At 42.4% G+C, this 20,263-nt stretch overlaps 1 protein-coding gene across 1 annotated transcript in view; it reads left to right on the forward strand.

The window, feature by feature from the left end:
- Nucleotides 1-20,263, forward strand: part of HMGA2 (high mobility group AT-hook 2) — a 126,531-nt gene that overhangs the window by 10,772 nt on the left and 95,496 nt on the right. The window lies entirely within an intron of this gene.

Raw genomic sequence — 20,263 nt, forward strand, 5'->3', positions numbered from 1 at the left:
GATAGCAGAGAAGTTAACCACAGCTTCCTACCTTTAGACTCTGGTAGTTTGCTCAAGACACTTTACTATTAAATGTTTGCTGGGAGTGAATATTTATGTGTCTCTTATCAGCATGGAAAGAGGCACAACTCTTCCTTCAAAAGAGAGTAACAATGAGATAACTTATTCAGTAATTGAGTAACAGAGGTTAAAGGGGCACTATCAGACATCAGAAGGTGATTAAGAGAGGTGATAACATTCAGATGTAGTGTGCACAAGATAAAGTTTAAAAATCAAAACGTCTGTGTCCTGCATTGCCTGGAAACACGGCATATTTTCCATAAATCCAGTGAGAAAGAGCAAAAATGAACAGCAGGATACTTGCACTTAGAATTTAGTTTTTCCATTCTGGGCCATCTTCATGCCTCATATAATTGTAGTGACGGGTAATATGTTTCATTAGAAGTTTCCTCTTTCCCTGGCCGTTTAGTTTAGTCTGTAGATGTGGTTATCAGACATATGTTTTGATCCTTTGGCCATGGAAAGATTTCTGTCTCAGATACTTGAAATTCTGTGTTCTCACTGATGTTTACAGCTGATGAGAGTCTGCCTTGTGCACCTCTCCTTTCCATGTCTTTCACTTACACATAGGCTTTCAAAAGAAAAGTGATGGGTATGTCACTTGGAAAACATGATCGGCTATTAGAAGATACGAAGGTGTGGCCATGTGCTCCGTCACAAGTTAATATTTCTGATTCCCCTTTTCCAGTTCCCTTTCCCTTTATCTGGTCAACATTTTTCTTTAAACTTCTTTTTCAAATCTGTCCCTCCCCATCTCAATTTTTCTCCCTTATTTTACTTCGCCTTCTCTTTCCTCTCTGCAGTCCCATCATTTTCCCCCTCATTTTGTTCAGTTCTTTTGCATAGATGTTAACACAAGTGTAAAAGTATATATTTGCAAAAGCTCAAACAGCACTGGAATGTACTTAAAACTACAGCTGAGGTTCTCTGGAGTATCAGCAGCTAAACACAAGAGAGATGGCTTTAACAGTCACTTTAAGAACTAGTTCTGTAGTGTTGACCAGTGATAAAGTACCCCAGGATGTTTCTTTGGAGAAAACAGACTGTTACATACTATATATTGCTTATGCCTGTAGTTTTTAAGTTGGGCAGGTTTCAGGTATGTGAAGAGGCTCATTGGCATTAGGAAAAGGGTGGCATACTCTAACGTACCTGTGCTGGTGATCTTCTCAAAGGCAGCTTGCAGAAAGCAAATGCCAAGTGCAGTAAAACATGGATAGGTTACTGTCTGCTTCCTCCTGTCCGCCTCGGACCTGGCACATGTGGATGCTGAGTGTTGCTTTGCTTGGTGCTCACCTTGGTTGCAATCCCAGGGGAAGCAGCAGAAATATCTGATTTATGAGAGGAATTTATAACAGGCAGACCGTCCCCACTGAATTAGGAATGTTGACAGTTGAATAGGGATGGTTGAAGAGCTCTGCGAAAAGGGAAGATGCAGCAGTCTAAAATGTTAAAAAAGATTTTCTCTCCCAAGCACTTGTAGTCAGAATCTAAGGTGAGTTTTCCGTGAAAAGGGCTAAATGTAATGCTTGTGGCATCTTTTAGGCTGGAATGTTTTCCTTTTATTTTTGTATCGTTATGGGAAGAAAAGTATAAGCAGTATGAGTGAAGCATTAAGTTTAGTATGGGCTGTTGTTAGGTGAAGAATCTGATTTGCAGAAATGGGAATGACTGGTTATCTAGTAGGCATATGCATTACTTCATTGTGAGACCAATACTTTGACAGTTTCACTTATTTTTCTGAAATTAAGGCATATTTTCAAACTCTGTATTATTTTGCTGTTGTGCCTGTTGAAAGCACAGTCTTTTTATTAGCTTATTCCAACGGTATGATTACTTCTTGTGATTTTTGGAGATAATGCTCCCATCTGCAGCTTGCATTGAGATAATTCTATAGACTCTGAGAATCAAATATGCCTTTTCCCCCTCTCTTGCTTCACTCTTTCCAGTTTGAATTAGGTTCATGGGTTCCTCCTCTGTGCGTGATGAAACGGAGAGTGATGTTATATTTTGCTCCAGAAAGAAATATGGTTAAATTATTATAAGCCATTATGGTGCCAAGTATAAGCAAAGCTTATAGTTGAAATCAAAGGATTCTGCCTAAAAGCAGATGGCACAGTATCATCCTTTCTGTTTTGACAGCCAACATGTACTCAGAAAATGCCCCTGTTTATAACCCAAACTTCAGTTAAGTCCTTAGTGATTATTTTCTTCTTTAATCTGATTTAGTTATATATCAAGCCTTAATGATGACGGTTCTGTGTCGGTGAAAATAAGGAGTGTGTAGGTTTGTTTTTTTTTCTTGGAAAGGGCAGAATTCTAGATGGCAGGTATTTTCCTAAGTTTGTAACCCTTTTTTGTGAGTCTAGAGGTTCTGTGTCATATGTTGTTCATCAAATTGTAAAGTATTATTTCTGCTGTTTCCTTCAATATGCACATGCAGAGACATATGAGCTAACAGACCACTGTAGAATTCCAGTAGCTGGTCTTTCTGCCAGTTCAAATTAAGTATTTAATGTTTGTGATTTGCAATGTATTTATTTATATATTATTTTTTAGAAGAGAAGTAAATCTTTTTGACTAGTATAAAACTGGGAAGGGGAAGGGAGAGCCCAAGTGAAGAGGGCAAGGAGCCCAGTTTATCACAAGCGTATGAGACATCCAATGATCTTTTTAATGCAATAACATGTACTTTGCAAAGTTGTCAAGGAAAAGAAGACCCTTGTCAGTAGAACAGACAGTAAAGATGGACAAACTCTGCTGAAAATAAAATATTCAGCTACATAGAAAAGCCTTCTAAACGTGGAGAGCTAATTGAATAAAAATCCTGAAGATAACAAGGTCAGTAGGTGGGAAATGGACATATTTGGAATCAGAAACACAGAGCCTGCTGCTGTAAAACTCATCTTCACTGTAGGGTGCTGCACGTGTGTGAAGCACATTGAAGGCTACAAGTCCTATTAACAGAGAGGGAAGTAAACCTCTTCATGACCTTGGTACTCATTAATTGTAGAGGTTTTAATGCGGGAACATGTTCTAAGCTCTTCGAATGCATCTACATTAGTGTGTTAGGTCAAATCAAGAGTGTGCTTTGAAAATGCATCTCGTAGTTGTGCCCCTGTACTGTATGTGTTGTGGAGCAGTCCCAGAGCTCATGGGCTGGATTCATGTCAAATGAAACAAAATTGGGAGATATGCTTCAGAAGTGCAGTCCTGTAGGCATTCAACCCATAGGATTAGGCTAAAGTGAAATAAAAACCTCTTGAAAGGTACATGGTATGGACCTTAGATCCTCATCACCAGCCTTTTTTTCTTCTGCAGGTCCACATTGCCTATGTATTGTAGACATAGCCTTTGATGATTGAAAAAGGCTGATGAAGCACCCTGTTTTTTATTAGTAGAATTATTTTATGTAACATAGGCATAAAGCTAAATCCATAGCCGTGGAGATTCACGTTCCTAGAAGTGAGTGGAAGATTTGTCATTGACTTCATCAGTGCCAGCTTTTTGCTACTGAGCTCACAGTCAAAGCTTTTTTATATTTTATTTTATTTTATTATTTTGTGTGTGTCTAGAAGTTGGCTGAAAGAAAGGGAATGAAGGATTATGAGTAGAGCAGGAGACTGAATAATCAATTATTCTGCTGTTTGTTCCAAAGAACTGCCTTGAAGACCTCTGGAAATTTCATAGACTTCTAGTGCTCTCAGGGTCAGTTTAATGGAGAAATCTGGAACCCAGTTCTGAAGTTGATGCTTAAAAGGGTATTTGGTTTTTATTTCCATTGTTTTTGTTATGTCTTTAGATAGAATTTTTTGGCATTGTCTGATTTTACCTCCACATTCTCTAACCTGAACCACAGATTCACTGCATGGCATGGCAGAATTGCTCAAAAAACCCAAGGAACAGTCCAGAGCTTTTTACAGCCTTGAGAAGGACTTTGGTGGGGAGGTGAGACAGCTGATGCCATGCCATGAAACGTTTTTAAGGATGGAAAGGTACTGTTCTGGAAGCCATGTGATTATAACAGTGGAAGAGAATCAGTGACTTTCCAAGTGCAAGGTGCATGTGAAGCATCTGCTTACACGTCTCGTCACTGATGCCCAAGTAACAACTGTGACTTGTTCAGAAAACTTGTCTCTCTTTGAAGAATTTTGTTTTCTGCTAGGTAGTCTAGATAGCACATTTCAGGTTGGTAGAAGATAAAAGATAAGCAGAAATGAACTTAATTTCCTTAAGCAGGAACTTTATCTGATCCAATCATGATTACCTAGACATTATAGTACTTTTAAAGCTCAGGTTTTCCCCTTTTTAATGAGGGCAGAGTTTCACTGTATACTGAAAGTCAGTTCAAGCAGTGCCAAGCCACATTTAAAAAAATCATTACAAAAATCCTTTTTTCTAATAACTTTTTCTTCAGATTATTTCCCACTGCAGTTTTGTCATAGCTGAGATAATCAAACCTTAACATGGAATTTGCAAGATGTTTCTATGCCAGCAGTTCCAGAAGGCCTGTGTCAGGGCAAGGGCTGCTGATGCTCATTCACTTGTAAGATTTTGAAAATGAGGTTTTGAATTTTGAAGAAATACATATTAAGAGAACCTCGTTGCCTCAGAAGACCTACCAATGTTTTGAGGCTATTTCTTGCCCATAATGAGTCTTTGCAAACCATTATCTAGTAGAAGTAGAAGTTTCTGTCAGCTAGTGCCATGCTCGTGATGTGAAGCCATTTAATTTTGCCTATTTCTCATTCGGTGCAGTCATTTTTGTCTCATATGAAGTCATAGTCTAGGACGTGCTTAAAGTCATGAAGGCTTCTTCACTAGGTGGTGGAGAGAGAAGGATGTTCTGAGATGACAGTCCATCCTGCCGTAAAAAAGGCTTTGTTATAGATGTGGTGAATTCTCGTCTGGAGATAGCAATCTTTTGACATTGGAAAAGACAACCTAGATGATAAATTAAGACACATTCTGACTTTTAGATAGCAAAAGCTGCGTGTGAGAGATCCCCTCTCTGATGCCATGGTGCTTACCAATGCATCTCTAAGCTAGGCTAGAGATTCCATTGTTACGAGAACATATATTTGTTTGAATGAATTACTTCATGGTCCATTTGGAGCAAACCATGACTGAGGTAAAACTTAAATCACATGTATTGGATGGTGAATGAAAAAGGAAGTTGCTATTTATGTAATTATAGAAGATAGCACAGATAAAAAATCAGTTTCTCATGCACAGAAGAATAATATCATTTCAGTTACTTTACGTCTTTCTAACTTTTGACTGCAGTATCTGTGGTGTTACTGCTTCATGTGAAGCACATCATAAAAATGTGCACATGTTGCTGTTATTTTAATCTTCCAAACTACCTTACCTTCTTTGTGAAGGTCATAGATACTAGTTTGTAACATGGTAATATAAAATACCTTCTTTCATGAACATGTTTTACATCTGTGTGGGCAAGACTGTCACCGGGGAGGGGTCATTGTTTCAGTTGTCTAAAGAGCTTGAAGGGGCTTTTATAATTATGAAAAACAGACTATTGACCTCTCTTCTCCAAAATTCGTATACTTAAGAAGTGGATGAAGGACATGAATTGAAAGCCTTAAAAGCTTTATACCTGTACATTTACTTTCTGGTTCAGATGATCTGTAAAAGAAATCATCTCTCCAACCTGAAAATTTTGACAGAAGCAGTGATTGTTGAACTTTTCTCCTATGACTAACAGATATTTAATGCTCTTTTTTTGCCAATTTTTGTCTTTTTTTTTTTTCCTATTCAGCATTCTGGGAAAGGAAAAAACATCTTGCTTGCTTGTATCAAATGCATAAAAATTCACTAAAAATATGTTCTGTCTCACCTGTGTTCAGAGAGGTATGTGTCTTCGTTTCTCTAGAAGCTTGTCTAAGCAAATAGTGTCCTTCCTTGGAATCTCAGAGTCCTGTTCCTTGTTAGTATAAGTAGATGTGGCATCATTTATTTCAAGTGCAGGTCTTCCTATAGATCAGGACAGAAAATTTAGCCATGATATTTCTTTTCTAAAATACATTTATATTACCAAAAGGATATTTCACTTATTCTCTAATTTGCTTCCACTTCTGTTAAGGGATATTAAAAGATATCCAGTTTAGCTAAAAAATATTTTGACTTCAGCTGTCATTTCAGAATCCTTAAAGGAAAATCTTTTATCCTATCTGAGGTCCAAAGAGGAAATTTTAACAGGCAAAAAATGCAGAAAGTAAAAATACAGCATCTGTAGTGAAAGGTAAACTGAAATTCTCATCTGTTTTCTTTTTATGATCTCAGATAACGGGTGTTCAAGAACTTTAAAAATTAGTTTTCTGTTTGGCTTTGTATTTTGATTTTATAAGCCTCATTGTGCATTTTACATACAAGGAAACTGAGCACTGAGGCTGGTTGTAGCAGCATCAGGAGGCATTTTTGCACCTGCGGTCTTTGAATTCTTGGTTTTGTTGCTAGCACAGTTATGAGCAATTATGCATCCAACTACATGACAGAGAAAATATATGAGGTAGTGAAAAGTACAGGCACTCGTTTTTGCTGTAACAGTTCCATTTTTGCCATTGAAAATGTTATGAATGCAGAAAGAGAAGCTGGGCCTCGCCTCCATTGAAAATGTACTCCACAAGGTTAATTGCCTTGCCCAAGGAAATCTGTAGAAGAGCCAGGAACAGAACTCGGATTTCCTGGCAGCCTGCCCTGTGCCTTCAGCTCAAGGCCATCCTCCTCCAGTAAAGCTTACTTGCAACCAGGTTGGATGAGGGAGGGAAACACGCTTTTCAGTTCTGGATCTTAAACCAATATATGGTTTTTACCAGTTTCCGTAAACTCAGATGTGAGTGTCTCGGTATCTCTAGCATATGTCTAGCTGCTGGGCAATGAGGGGTAGGAGTAAGATATTAAAGAAGTCTGTGTATTCTCTACATACAGGATAGAGTGGAGAGATTTGGGACCAGAAGGGTTTTGAACCAAACCCAGATATAAGCCTGAAAGGTATTTGATGCGTATTGATGGTATTTTCTCATCTTTGTGCCTTAATTACATATAGAAGTCGAATACTGATACAGTAAACGACAAACATAGTCATGAAACCAAGGTGCCTAGTTGCTTGAAGACTTTTAGGTTTTCTTACAATTTCTGACTGATGGTGCAGCTTATTTAATGTAATTCAATTTGATTCTGCTTTATACTGCAAGCCCCAGTAACGCAGTAGCCTTACAAGAAAGTATCACTTTTTTTTCTCTGCCCGTGATAGAAAAGGGCCATCTTATAAATGGCAGTCAGTCCCTGTGTGGATGAATTTATTCCTCTCAATTAAGAGTTACGATAATAATTAAAGAGGAGTAATACCTTTGGCTTCTTTCTGCATTCTTTACAGACCCAAGCAGGGGATGGTGGATGCCGAAGGAATGCAGGGTTGATCCTCTCCTGGAAGGGTTGGGGGGAGGCTAGTACTGTGATAATTAATATTTGGAGAGTGCTTTCAGGTGTTTGAATGAAAGTCATTACCTGCTTTTAAGTGCAAGTATTGTTACTTACCTCTTCCTTAATCCTGGGACTAAGCGTCACTTTAAATTACGGTTCAGTATTACATTTTAGGTACGAGGCTAGATTTTCAACAAGAAATTGGGCTTCTGTCAGTAAATAGCTGTGAAATATCCTCACCAGGAGGTGGCTTCTAATTCTGTAGCACACAATTCCAAGCGAGGAAAAAAATAATTTTTTCTGTATCAGTAGTAATGTACTTTATATGTGATTTAGTTAGCATGATTCATTCTTGCTCTGCTGTCTTGAATTTATTTCGTGCTAGATACCAATTTAAAATACAAAGGGAACATAGTTTACAATGGTGTTTACAAGTGCACTTGTTTTTCTATCCCAAGACCTATCTGAGATATTCATCAGACTGCAAGTGAAAAACAAAATAAAAACAGAGGGACAAGAACCTGAAATTTGAAAATTGTGACTTCACAGGCTGTACTGTTTAAGTAGTCAGATTGAGATACGCAGTTTAGTGGTTTAAAGATGCAGTAGTGACACTGCTGCTAAAAGAGGAAGAGATCTTTTCAGATCCAAGAGAATCCAGGTATTTTCAGTCTTCAGGGGAACCCCTGAAATGTAAAACATCGAGGCCTTGGAAGATGACAGACTGAATGAGAAAGCCGTATGTTGAGGAGTATGTAATCGTGGTGTGGAGGCTAATGATGCTCATAGTGCACTGTTTGTTTTGCAGTCTTGTGTTACTCCCTGTTCAGAATGATTCTGGTTGCACAGAAAATGCGTATCAGCCTTGCTGTTGTGGAGGCTGTTGATGGGGTATGATTTCCTTCTTTGCAATAGAGCGAGGCAGGGAGGCTTCGTCTCTGTTTTGATGTTGTAGTGATTTCTCTAGGAAGGAAATCTTTCTGCTGCACAAGGGCAGCCGCTGACTACCCTGAGCTGACAGACAGGAGAAGAAGGTGGTTTTGTTTCCTGAACGCAGACATCTCTGGGTTTCATCCCGTTTCTTTCGTAGCCTGACATTGTGGGAAATCCATTCCACCCAAGCTACATGCTGCCTCGCTAGGATTTTAGGAGCCTGTCCTTGAAGGGGACAGATGGTAGAATCTACCTGACAAAGCCCATTCTTATTTAGTCTTTATACAGTCAGTGCTGTGAAATAGGTGCCTTGGAAGGGCTGCAGAGAGGGATCCATTCACCTAGCTTATGTGCTTCCTGCACACCACAGGGTGACCCACTGAGTTTACACTGGATTAACGCATCTACCCCTCCACTCTGTATGGGGAACCAGGAATGTGGCATTTCCCCTCATGCTACTCAGGACCAGTTTGCTTAGCCATCTCATAAGGATGAACACTTTGTGGAGGAGGACTGTAAGTCCATCTTCAGTGTAATAGCCTAATAACTGAAGCACTGAGAGACCCTAGGTAGTGCTCAGCCAGGGCTGAACCTGTGTGCCAAGAGAAGTGATATGCCATGAGCTGGTCTGGGTGACAACTCTTTAGACCCAGGGCTGCTATTCAGTGATGACTTTAAAAGTAGTGGGGCCACATGGGAGAAGAAGAAACCATAGAGGAAGCCTGGCCTGGTACTTAGGCATCCCTGTAAAGATCTGAGGTGACATCCCTAGGGCTGCTTTTTGTCTGATCTGAAATACAGACATTGGAGAGCAAAACCTGGAACCCCAATTCTGTCTCAGTTTGAGAATGGGCCTTAACTAGTACTCGAAAGATACCCTTTTCTTCCTTGTTTCTCTTCTGGAGCCTTTTCTCTGAATAGCATTTCAGCTTCAAGAGAAGGGCTGGAGAATGCTTCTCATCCAGGAAAGCGTAGGAGCTGGTGATTAGGATACTTTTATAGGAGCTGTGGGTTTACGTCTTCATCATGTTTACTAATTGGCAGACCCCCTGTGAGTGCTCTCACTCCGAGACACTAATGTACAAGTTGAATGTGAGCACTATGAATGGAGCTGTGCTCTGTCCTGACCTTACATGGCTCTGAAGGTTTCTCCAGAGGGTGGAACTGGATTTTGGGTGGCTGTCAGTTGAAACTTGAAATGCAATGAAGTGTTAGTTGGGAGGTAAGGCTTGCTACCTTAGGCTGATGATTTTGAGCACGTATAGCTAATTAAACTTCAGTCTGCAGGGCTTTAAGGTTAAGTAAGAAAATCCTGGGCAACTGAGGAACTTACAGAGATGATAGGCAGTTGTGGAGAATAGATGGATTGAATCCCACCCTAGAGAAATCTCTACACACATAAGACATGATTGGTGTGTTTTATAGCATGGCTGCAAGAATTTTGCAGGCAACAGCTTGCTGTAATCTATTTGCATGTGATTTTAATTCTTTCTCTTGCCAGTTCAAATGATGTTGCCTGTTATTATTGTACTCTATTGTACAAGTATTGTAGTTTCAGAGGTTTTTTGGCAGCTCAGTTATATATCTGCGTGTGCTATTTCCATAGCAGTTTTAGAAGGCTAGTAATGCATAATGTATGTCTTTATTCTGCTTTTTCTTTTTACTTTTTAAAAATAAACTTGCTATTTTCAGTTTGTTTTATTCTAGTCTGTCAATCCTGAGAACTGTTGAACTGCGGAACTGCAGGGTCAGACTTTGGCACTACTTATGATGATTTAAATAATAGTACTGATAGCTTACATATGAAGTAATGCATTACTTGGGTATCTGTATCAGTGTCAATGAGAATGGAGTCTGGTTCGCAGAGGTTGGTTTGCTTTGATTAAAAGTGATTTACTAGTAGTGGCAGTCTCCCTTTTGGATCCTTTAAGATTATCAGTGAATTGGCAAGATTTAGGATTTTTACATCCTGTCTGTTCAGAGTAACTGCTGGGAGCTTAAAAGAAAGTCAGACTGGTAGTTCCTGTATACAGCAGAAATCATGACTTTACCCAATATATAATCCTAATCCATTTTGACTGTTATATCAATTATCCTAATAGACAACAATTGGGGGCTTTTACAAGATGTAATACAAACACATATGTGAGCTTCACTATTATGATCTTATCAAAGTTGCATTGTGTTAACATGTTCCTGGGGTTTCCTTAGTATTCACACAGAAACCATTCATGCTCTGGCTGCTCCTTCTGCATTGTTTCCTGTTAATGATGCTAAACGCCTTGAGAAATCTGCCTGGGGACTCTCCTTCCACAGACAACTGTCTGTTTGGGTCTTGAAAAAACAACTCTCACAACATGTTGACAAAGTACATACAGTACTTGGATCACAGTGTTAAAAATGTAGAGGAGACAAGGCTATCTCTGCCATAGCATGCACTCTTGCATTCATTAACATTCAATAACATTCATAAACTATTTGGAGGAGGCAGAGGTGTATGCAATTTTTAAGGTGCTGCTTTTGCAAACTTCCCATTCAAGTCAGGGATAACCATTCAAGCATGCCACAATTGTTTTATCAAGCTTTATATGTGAGTCTGATTGAGACAGGTAGATGGACAAATGGTCTGTCAGTGACACGTGGTGCCTCTGGTTAAGTGGATTGAATATGCAGCCAGGAGATGCATGATAAAATCTTTGGCTTGTTGAAGTCAGTGGCTAAACTCCTGATGAAATCAGTTGCCTGGTTTTCAGCCATTCTCCATCTGCCACTAATGTGATGTGTAACTGTGTCTGCTGGTTGGTTATAAGGTCTATAAATTGTGCAGATAGCCATGTTTGCACAAAACTCGGGTCATTTGAGGAGGAAGATCTACACATGTTCAAGTTAGGCACCAGAAGAACAGAAACTTTATGGTGACTCTCACATGGCAGGAATAGTATTTGAATCGATCTGTGAATATGATGAATTTATTATTTACATTAATAAATTTTGAGCAGTCACTGCATGAGTAACAGGTGGGCTAGACTTATGCAGAGATACAGGCAGAAGATTTTATTGATGCTTTTTGAAATTATAAAGCAACTTGTATGCCATGTAAACAGTGTTGCTTCTTAAAAGTAGAAGCTTTTTCTTGTTTAATCATTTCAGTGGACTATTTGAAAACTGGAATATGGACTTTAACCTTCAGCGAATTTTTCGAAGATACACAGACATCGTTTTGCAAATGCCTGAATGATTTTGCTTTTTCCGCATGTATAACTTTCATTAAGGATATGCTCAGCTGTGGTCATAGGTAGATACATAGAGAGGGTATATTACTCACTGAAATGAATTCTTTTTAAGGCAAGTCTGTGTGTATTAGTGGCTCCATTGAAGTGAATTCAATAGCAAGACTCCAGCTGACTTGGTTGGAGTTAGGATTTTCCCTCCGAATACTTGTAAATGGTGATATATACATTGGAAACCCTTTCTTAGTTATGCTGACAAAAAGCCACTGATTATGGTTTTGAGTAAGGGAAAGAATTTGCCCCTTAATCTGCAGCATATCTTGAGGGAGAAGGTTTTGTGCATTGTACTTTTTGTTTAAACTAGATCAAAATTCCTTAGGTAAAGTCAATATCCATTGCACAGAGAGCAACAAAGAGAAAATCTATTATAGTTGAAGTTCACACATGCACACAAAGACATTTCAAAATTACATACTTAATAATAATTTTGCTCCAAGCAGAAGCTAGTTCATCTCTTTCATTGCTAATTTCAGGAAGTAGAAGGCCTCAGAGCCTCTGCAGGCAAACCAGATGCCATTGGTTTCCAAAAAATAAATTATTAATCCTATCCTTCCAAATCACTGAGAAAGCTATTTAAGGGGGAAGTTTGAGCCATCATGATCTTTTTGCATAATTACAAATCATTGTGGTTTGCTTTGCATGATTAAAATTTCAAATAGTTAATTAAATAATGTCCCAGAGCAAGCTTCGTACTTTGCAAAGCTCTGTACACCCTTCTTTACACCCCCAAAAGCCATTATCCTTGAGTGTGTAATAACTGGGAGGCAGAGCTCTATTGATTTATTTAGCTTCCTCATTTTTTGCTGACTTGTTAGTTTTCATAAAAGTTTTTAGTGGTCTTACAATAAAAAGCCGGGGGGAAATTCTGTCCTTCCTTTGCACTTTTGCGGTGTGAGCATTCCAGACACTTCGCACAAGTAGAGAGGCAGAGGTGAACCGTAGCTGCGTCCGTTCTCAGTTTGTTTTCTCCAGGTCGACATTTGACTACTTAGCTTGCCCACTCTCCTCATTCAGGGCTACATAAATGTCATGGATAGAAGCTTTGAAAAAGTTCTCATTTTGAGTAATTTGAGCATGGTAAGGCAGCTGAAAAATTGAAAAGAGCATTTATTTAATTAAAAAAAGTCTGGATTTATTTGGAAGCTATCCAGCAAAATAAACATCTGGTCCAAGACTAAATATGAGAAATTTCAGGGAACCTTTGAGAGGGTTTTACAGCAAGCAGTAAAAGATGGGCAAAAAGAATGAACATAGATCCAAAGTCTCTGTAAGACTTGGAGCAACGGGGAATTGTCACTCCTGGGTTCTTGGGTTGCATCTGACCTCACCGGCTGTCAGCTCAGTTGTGTCCCATGCACTGATATTAGAGTTTTCAGTGTGGGGAGAGAGAATGCCTAAGTTACCCATCTCTTATTTTACATGGCTGTGTGGGGTCAGTCATAGCCCCTCTGCCTTTTGTAGTCTAGGAAACTGAAAGGAAAAATAATTTTTCCTCTTTTGTAACAAAAGTGATGTGGAAAGCTCTTTTGTTTACACCAGTTCTGCTCTGTATCTCAAGGCTCAAGGTTGTTGTCTTACATACCTGGGTTAGCTGTGGAAAAATACAGTTCAGGAGGTTGCATCCTGTCTTCGTTTCTTCTGTTTTTCCCTGTCACATTCCTTTTTTGGGTCCTATTGCTCAGCCAGATACCTGGGGATCTTCTAGTAACTAGTTCATTATGGTTGTCTTGCTCTGTCGGGGAGGGAATAGCCAGACCCCAGAGCCAAAAGCCATGTCAGGTTGAGGACGAGAGCAGAATCATGGGAAGTTTGAAGGCAGTACAAAATCACTTCATTCCCTTCATATCCTGTCTTAAGCTGTACGTTTGATTCTGCGCTTCCAGAGAGCGCAGCAAAGAATTTGAGCCACAGTGTGTGATTTAAACTGCTGCTGACATCAAGCTTGGCCCATGCAGCACTAGTACCACGGCTGAGTTTGGGTGGTAACACATCAGCACCATGAATGACTTATGAATGAAACAGAATTTTTTAAGGGGCATTTTCATACTTGGCTCGAGTGAAAAGTAGAGAATATTATTTATGCAGATGGAAATGTCTGTGCCCAGTGAGGTGCAGTGTTGTCTTTACTAATCTCAGATATATTTGAGATCCTTCGCACAGAGGTTCTCCTTCTAGTCGGTCTGTCAATGAAGTCATAACCCCACGACTGACATCATAGCCTGTAATCATGGAAACTATTGCGATCTTAAAAATTCAGTTTTATAGAAGTCCCTGAACGATGGGAAAATGAGCTGTAAGAGAGGAAGTTGCTGTTTAAACTCAAATATCTTTGGTAATTATCAGCAATAGAGAAAGTATTAAGACATAGTTCTGTAGGGCCAAATTGATTCTTGGTGTAGTACTGCTGAAGGCACTTGAGTTACCCCAGGGAGGAACTTACCCCCTGCATCTGGAATGACTTGATGGCAAACATGTGAAGAGGAAGTGAATTTATGCTCCAGTTTAATATATTGGAAAATTTTCCCTCGTCTGAAAGTCTTTCTTTATCTCTGAATTTCCTGGCTTTTGTGGATTTATATTAGATCCTTAATGTTATTTCAATGTATTTTTTCTGTTGTTTGATGTCTTTGGGTTGTTTTTACTGGGGATATAATATATATATGTTTAATGAAAGTAAAAGCAATCTTCCATTGAGGAGGTCACAAAGCTTTCATGAACACCGCCTAGCTACCAAGTGCAAGGCATCTTCTTATTTCAGATCTGTGGTTGTTGCTTGTGTAGCTAAAGCATTCATTTCAATGAGAAGATGCAAACGTCTCTTAAAGAACATTTTAGCAACTATTTTCCAAAGTTACATATTATTGTAATTTTTAATTCTTTACAGAAGAATTACCTCTCCAACTCTATATGCTGAGTGCTTGTAACTCTCTTAAAATGAATGATCCGCAGTACAAATAGAACATCAGTACATTATGCTTGTCGAAACCTTGAAAAAGAATTATTTTTAAGACATGTGGAACGATGGGATAAACAATTACATGCTGTACCTATGTGCAAGTTGCTCACCTTTATTCTTTGTCATAATTCCCTATTCTGCTGGGAGGCACAGATGATGTACAAAGTCAGGCCATGGGGAGTGGAGGCTTTTGAGGATGCAAGTGAATGGAGAGTGTCATTTGTGCACTAGCCAAATTCCTAACAGAAACAGAACTCAGTTCTTCCTCACTTGCAGAGGTCTACTGAGTCCGTGGCATTTCCCCAATTATGTTATGATGTAAGGGGACAAGGGGCAATGGCCACAAGTTTCAGCAAGGGAAACTCCCATGGAGCAAGGAAAAAAATTCCACAGTGGAAAGGGATGAGCATGGGACACGCTCTGCAGAGAGGCTGAAGAATCTCTCTCCTTGAAGATTCCCAAACGTCAACCAGAGAAAGCCCAGAACAACCTGAACTAACTTTTGATTTAGAAGTTAGCCCAGCTTTGAGCAGGAGGTTGGACTAGATAAGCACTAGGCACCTTCCAAACCAAATTTTCTATGTCAGTGTACTTCACAGAATCACAGAATCACAGAATGTTAGGGATTGGAAGGGACCTCGAAAGATCATCTAGTCCAATCCCCCTGCCGGAGCAGGATTGCCTAGACCATATCACACAGGAACGCGTCCAGGCGGGTTTTGAATGTCTCCAGAGAAGGAGACTCCACAACCTCTCTGGGCAGCCTGTTCCAGTGTTCGGTCACCCTCACCGTAAAGAAGTTTTTCCTCATATTTAAGTGGAACCTCCTGTGTTCCAGCTTGCACCCATTGCCCCTTGTCCTGTCAAGGGATGTCACTGAGAAGAGCCTGGCTCCATCCTCATGACACTTGCCCTTTACATATTTATAAACATTAATGAGGTCACCCCTCAGTCTCCTCTTCTCCAAGCTAAAGAGACCCAGCTCCCTCAGCCTCTCCTCATAAGGGAGATGTTCCACTCCCTTAATCATCTTCGTGGCTCTGCGCTGGACTCTCTCTAGCAGTTCCCTGTCCTTCTTGAACTGAGGGGCCCAGAACTGGACACAATATTCCAGATGCGGCCTCACCAGGGCAGAGTAGAGGGGGAGGAGAACCTCTCTCGACCTGCTGACCACACCCCTTCTAATACACCCCAGGATGCCATTGGCCGCCTTGGCCACAAGGGCACACTGCTGGCTCATGGTCATCCTGTTGTCCACTAGGACCCCCAGGTCCCTTTCCCCTACACTGGTCTCCAACAGGTCTGCCCCCAACTTGTACTGGTACATGGGGTTGTTCTTGCCCAGATGCAGGACTCTACACTTGCCCTTGTTATATTTCATTAAATTTCTCCCCGCCCAACTCTCCAGCCTGTCCAGGTCTCTCTGAATGGCTGCGCAGCCTTCCGGTGTGTCAGCCACTCCTCCCAGTTTTGTGTCATCAGCGAACTTGCTGACACTGCACTCTATTCCCTCATCCAAGTCATTAATGAATATATTGAATAGTACTGGTCCCAGTACCGACCCTTGAGGGACTCCGCTAGACACAGACCTCCAACTGGACTCAGTCCCATTGACCACCACTCTCTGGCTTCTTTCCTTCAGCCAGTTCACAATCCACCTCACTACCCGATCATCCAGACCATACTTCCTCAGTTTAGCTGCGAGGATGCTGTGGGAGACCGTGTCAAACGCTTTACTGAAATCGAGATGGACCACATCCACAGCTTTACCATCATCTATCCACCGGGTTACGTCCTCATAAAAGGCTATCAAGTTGGTTGAGCATGACTTCCCCTTGGTGAAGCCATGTTGAGTGCCCCTAATGATCCCCCTATCCTTGATGTGCCTAGAGACAGCACCAAGACCAAGTTGCTCCATCACCTTTCCAGGGATGGAGGTGAGGCTGACTGGTCTATAGTTACCCGGGTCCTCCTTCCTGCCCTTTTTGAAGACTGGAGTGACATTCGCTTTCCTCCAGTCCTCAGGCACCTCTCCCGTTGCCCACGACTTAGCAAAGATGATGGAGAGTGGCCTAGCAATGACTTCCGCCAGCTCCCTCAGCACCCGCGGGTGCATCCCATCAGGGCCCATGGATTTATAGACGTCCAGATTGCTTAATTGGTCCCTGACCCAGCCCTTATCAACCAAGACAGATTCCTCCTCTATCCTGACTTCTTCTGGGGCCTCAGGGGTCCGGGGCTCCTCAGGACAGCCTCCAACAGTATAGACAGAGGCAAAGAAGGCATTCAGTAACTCCGCCTTCTTTTTATCCTCTGTCTCCAGGGCCCCACCTCATTCATCAATGGGCCTACATTGCCTCTAGTGTTGGCTTTACCTGCAATGTATTTGAAGAAGCCCTTTGTTTTGTCCTTGACCTCTCTTGCAAGGTTTAATTCCAAGGAGGCCTTAGCTTTCCTAGTTGCCTCCCTACATCCTCTGACAACAGGCTTATATTCCTCCCAAGTGGCCAGCCCCTCCTTCCATGATCTGTACACCCTCTTCTTCCACTTGAGTTTGCCCAGCAGTTCCCTGTTTAAGCATGCAGGTCTCCTGGTACCCTTCCTTGACTTCCTACCTGCTGGGATGCTCTGATCTTGAGCTCGGAAGAAGCAGTCCTTGAATGCTAACCAACTATCTTGGGCCCCCTTACCTTCTAGTACCCTGTCCCATGGGATTTCCCCTAGCAATTGCTTGAAAAGGCCAAAGTTGGCCCTCCTGAAGTCCAGAGTTGCGATTCTGCTAGCTATTCTGTTCCTGCCACATGAGATCCTGAACTCTACCATCTCATGGTCACTACAACCAAGGCTGCCCTCAATCTTCACCGCTTCAACCAGACCCTCCTTGTTAGTGAGGATCAGATCCAGCAGCGCTCCTCTCCTAGTTGGCTCGTCCACCATTTGCATCAGAAAGTTATCATCAATGCACTGGAGGAACCTCCTGGACTGAGGATGGCTGGCTGAGTAGGCCTCCCAGCAAATATCAGGGTAGTTGAAATCCCCCACGACAACCAGGCCCTGTAATTGCGAGACTGCTCTCAGCTGCCTGTAGAAGGCCTCATCACCCTCCTCATCCTGATCTGGTGGCCTGTAATAGACACCCACAACAGTATCACCCCTGCCAGCCTGCCCCTTAACTCGCACCCACAAACTCTCAACTCGCTCCTGATCCGCCCCTGGACAGAACTCAATACATTCTAGCTGCTCACTCACATAAAGAGCAACTCCACCACCTCTCCTTAGCGGCCTGTCTTTCCTGAACAAGACATAGCCATCCATGACCACATTCCAGTCATGCGAGGCGTCCCACCAAGTCTCTATGATTGCCACTAAATCATAGCCCCCCGACCGAACATGGATTTCTAACTCCTCTTGTTTATTCCCCATGCTGTGTGCATTGGTGTACAGGCATTTCAGGGAGCGAGCTGAGCACACCGATTTCACCCTAGGGGGATGGGAGGCCTCCTGGTCTACCTCAACACTAGAGCGTTGCCCCAGTGGTGCAAGCCCAGCTACTACCCCATCCCCCTTCGAATCTAGTTTAAAGCTCTCCGAATGAGCCCTGCTAATTCCTGTCCCAGAGCCCTTTTGCCCCTACGACATAAACCTTTCCCATGTATTACCATCACGCCTGGTGTCTTATAAAACCAGCCATTATCAAAGAACCCAAAGCCCTGCCTGTAGCACCAGTCTCGTAGCCAGGCATTAATAGAGAGAATCCTACTATTCCATCCCACGTCATCACCTGAAAATGGAAGGAGGGAGGAGAAAACAACTTGTGCCCCAGACTCTTTCACCAACCGTCCTAGGGCTTTGTAGTCTTTCTTCATCCCCCTCAGACTACGGGATGCAGCTTCTTCCCCACCTGTCTGGAAGATCAGCAGGGGGTAGTAGTCTGTGGCCTTCACCAGGTTGGGGAGTTGCCTGGTGATATCCCTGATTCGGGCTCCAGGCAGGCTGCAGACCTCCCTGTGATGGGGGTCAGCTCTGCATATTGGGCCCTCAGATCCCTTTAGGAAGGAGTCTCCAACCACTAAAACTCTTCCTCTTCTTCCTTGTGGAGGAGGTAGCTATACGCCTGTCAGGTTTTTCTGACTGTGGTGGGACCTCTGATATAGGTTGCCTCTCCACCACATCCCCATTGGACCGGCTGTATTCCACTAGGGCTTCATATCTATTGCTCAGAGGCACCTGTGGAGGTGAGGTAGGCAAGGAGGGCACTCGTCTTTTGCCATGGCCATAGACTTGCCTCCACTCACTCTTCTCCTCTAGGTTATTGTTTTCCACCTGAGAAGGGCAGAGTACAGGGGCCCCTCGATCCTGGGAGCTCTCCGGCAGGTGCTCCCATTTTTGTTGCAGGGAAGGCAGAGCCTGGCTCCACCAGTCTATCTCCATTTCAGCCTCCCGAATGCTCCTAAGCCTTTCTACTTTGGCTTGAAGCCTTTCAACCTGGCTTTGCAGCTGTGCTGCTCGGCCGAGCAGATCATCTACTTGCTCACAGTGCACACAGCCCCCTGACACCACAGAGACGCTGTAGCATTCCCTGCAGCCTGCGACCTGCACCATCGCCTCCTTCCGTGGGAGCTCTGTCTGGGTTCCCACATCCATTTTGGTCTTCTTCCACCGGGTAGATACCATTGTTCTTCCACTGAACTGGGAAATACCTGTTGGTGACACCCCTGGTTCACAGCTCCTTGATGCCTTCCTCGCCTTGTGCACTGGGAGGGAGTCAGGGCCCTCCCGCAACGAGCTGCAAACAGCTGTGGCCTCCCCTGCCCTGGGACACACCCAGTCACTGCTGAGTCTCTCCTCTCTGGCCAGGGACTAGTCCCTGCCCTCCAGGAGGCTCTTTATCACCCGACCACAGGGGGTGGTGCGTTTAAATAGCTTAAATCGCCCGCGGTGCCTCCGGCTATGCCCCCTCCTCTCCTGATTCATTGCCGGGAACCTCCGGGTCTGGGGTGGGGGGGGAAGCAGGGGAAGCAGCTTGGGGCTGATGCTCGTGGGGCTGATGCTACTTGAGCCCATTGTATCTTAAATCTTTTAATGACTGAGAATGTCACAGGGGTGTGTAAGTTGATAATAGGGCCCAATTTTTGCACAAATTCTTAGTTGATCTGTTTGGAATACGTCAGGGTTAAGGCATTTCCATTAGGTTTTTATAGAATTATTTAGTAAGATATTAGACTTGGTCAACGTAAAGCTCTTCTGGTGCATAAAAGGAGAATAGCTGTGTGCTGGCTTCCTCCTCATCAAGCACAGGCCTGTCATAAGCCTGTCAGCTTTGCTCTGTTTTGCCTGGGAGGGGAAGGAGAAAAAGGATTTGAGAATGGCCAGAGCATGCTAGGGCAGCTCTTTTTGCCAAGCAGCTGGGTAATTTGTTGTGGAGCTGACTGGCTTTCCTCATGTTCTTCCTGATTTACAGTAGTGAAATGACAGGTATTTAAGACTTGACTACTTACAAGTTTTCTTTTGTGGCAGATCAGGCCAGGAATGAATAGTAGAGTTGCCCCAGCTTAGCTGTAACTGTCCATCACACTCAACA

Source organism: Nyctibius grandis, chromosome 5 (genome assembly GCF_013368605.1).
Source record: "Nyctibius grandis isolate bNycGra1 chromosome 5, bNycGra1.pri, whole genome shotgun sequence".
In the NCBI taxonomy this organism is placed as follows: Eukaryota; Metazoa; Chordata; class Aves; order Nyctibiiformes; family Nyctibiidae; genus Nyctibius; species Nyctibius grandis.